Source organism: Bombina bombina, chromosome 2, assembly GCF_027579735.1.
Source record: "Bombina bombina isolate aBomBom1 chromosome 2, aBomBom1.pri, whole genome shotgun sequence".
In the NCBI taxonomy this organism is placed as follows: Eukaryota; Metazoa; Chordata; class Amphibia; order Anura; family Bombinatoridae; genus Bombina; species Bombina bombina.
Genome location: NC_069500.1, coordinates 921,469,225 through 921,471,563, shown reverse-complemented (window position 1 = coordinate 921,471,563; position 2,339 = coordinate 921,469,225). Strand labels below are relative to the sequence as shown.

The following is a 2,339-nucleotide window of genomic DNA, read 5'->3' as shown; positions in this document are numbered from 1 at the left end:
TCAATGGCCGTTTCGTTTCGTTCCCTAACGTGGGGACTTTCTCAAGAGGTTGATCTATCATTGGTGGGTTGTAACCTCTTTAAATACCCAATAATTTGATTGTATGTTATTGCCAATTTTTGCAACTTCAAACATATAAATATATACAATAATACATTTTCATATTCCTAAAAGACTATAAAAAGGGGATCATAATAATAAATAAATATTCAAACCATGAAATCGCTAATTTAACATTTAAAAGCATACATATATATTATACTATATTTTGAGTCAAAATATATATATAATCATAAATTCAAATACTAAGATGGCCTACCGTACCTAATTTTCCCAGATAGTCTCCCATCCAAGTATTGACCAGGCCTGACCATGCTTAGCTTCCAAGATCAGACAGGATTGGGTACATTCAGGGAAGTGTGGCGGTAGGCTATTTTATTTGTTCTATAATGTTAGTCTCTTTGAACAAATTTTGTGTTTAAAATTATGATTCATCCTCTATCCATTATTATGATTTTAATATTAATAAAGTTAAAAACAAACAAACTATAAAAGCTAAAAACCTACATTATTCATCTTGACCTATGATTGTTCCTATTGTGATAATAATTATTAAATATAAATACAAACTAGGAAGATATATTGTATCTGATAATATCCTATTTTAAAACCATAATAAAACTTACATTATAATAATTATTAAAATTGATCTAATGTTTAATATTATGACCTATTTATAAGTCAAGGTATATGTTAGTGTATTTACAAGTATATAATACCTTAAATTATGACTTCAAGCATTTATATATCCTTATTCACACTATAGAACATTCACACAAATAATTTTAAATCAAGGAATTTTAAATCAAGAATACCTGAATGTCAAGATCAATATTTAGAACCTCTGGATGTAGGCTTTTTAAAGTATATATCCAAAAGGTTTCTCTTCTTCTAAGTTTTAATAGTCTATTATGATCAAGCTTATTTGGTATCCATTCTGTTATCTTGATCTCTAGCCCTATTGGATTGGACGTTGGGGGTGGCAGATTAGGGGTTAATAAATGTAGGTAGGTGGCGGCTATGTTAGGGGTGGCAGAATAGGGGTTAATAATATTTAACTAGTGTTTGTGATGCAGGAGTGCGGCGGTTTAGTGGTTAATATGTTTATTATAGTGGCGGCGATGTCCGGAGCGGCAGATTAGGGGTTAATAAATATAATGTAGGTGTCGGCGATGTCAGGGGCATCAGTTTAGGGGTTATTATGTTTATTATAGTGGCGGCGATGTCGAGGGCAACAGATTAGGGGTTAATAAGTATAATGTAGGTGTCAGCAATGTCGGGGGCGGCAGATTAGGGGTTAATAAGTGTAAGATTAGGGGTGTTTAGACTCGGGGTTTATGTTAGGGTGTTAGGTGTAAACATACATTTTGTTTCCCCATAGGAATCAATGGGGCTGCGTTACTGAGCTTTACGCTCCTTTATTGTTAGACATTTTTCAGCCGGCTCTCCCCATTGATGTCTATGGGGAAATAGTGCACGAGCAAGTAAAACCAGATAACCCAGCTTTCAGCAGCACTGGTATTGGAGTGCGGTATGGAGCTCAATTTTGCTCTACGCTCACTTTTTGCCTGATAACGCCGGGTTTATGAAAACCTGTAATACCAGCGCTGTAGGGAAGTGAGCGGTGACAATAAAGTGCAAGTTAGCACCGCACACCTCATAACGCAAAACTCGTAATCTAGCTGAAAGTTAGTAGCATCTTTATTTTTTATAAAATAACTCCAAAAAGCAGTTATATGGGGTTAAAAGTGGCGGGTGTGTGCTGAAAAGTACCTTTACATTACGGTCTATGGGAACTGTGAGTTCCTAGTACATATATATATGCTTATATACATATGCTTATATACATATATATTTATATGTTAATATTTGTATACACACATATTAACACATAAGTATATATGTATATAGTCATATAAGCTGGTAAGTAGCGCTGCGCTAGGTTCTCATGCCGTGTCTCACGGCATGAGAATGAGGCTCCCATTTGAACCTATGGAAGCAAGCTCTTGTGAGCACAATGCTTCCTAGCACATTAGTGTGCACTGGCATTACTCATTGCAGAGCAAATATCGCTTTTGTGAAAGCGATATTTAGCACTCCACTTGTAATTTAGCCCTTTATATCTCGTTTGAAAACTGATATTTAACTTAAAGGGATATGAAAGTCAAATATCTTCTTTTATGAGCCAGATAGAGCATGTGATTTTAAACAACTTTACAATTTACTTCTATTATCTCATTTGTTTTGTTCTCTCGATATACTTTGTTGAAAAGGATACC

The 2,339-nt window shown here is 34.5% G+C and overlaps 1 pseudogene; it reads right to left on the bottom strand.

The window, feature by feature from the left end:
• Window positions 1–312: 312 nt before the first annotated feature.
• Window positions 313–431, bottom strand: LOC128650978 (uncharacterized; annotated as a pseudogene).
• Between the last annotated feature and the right edge of the window lie 1,908 nt (window positions 432–2,339).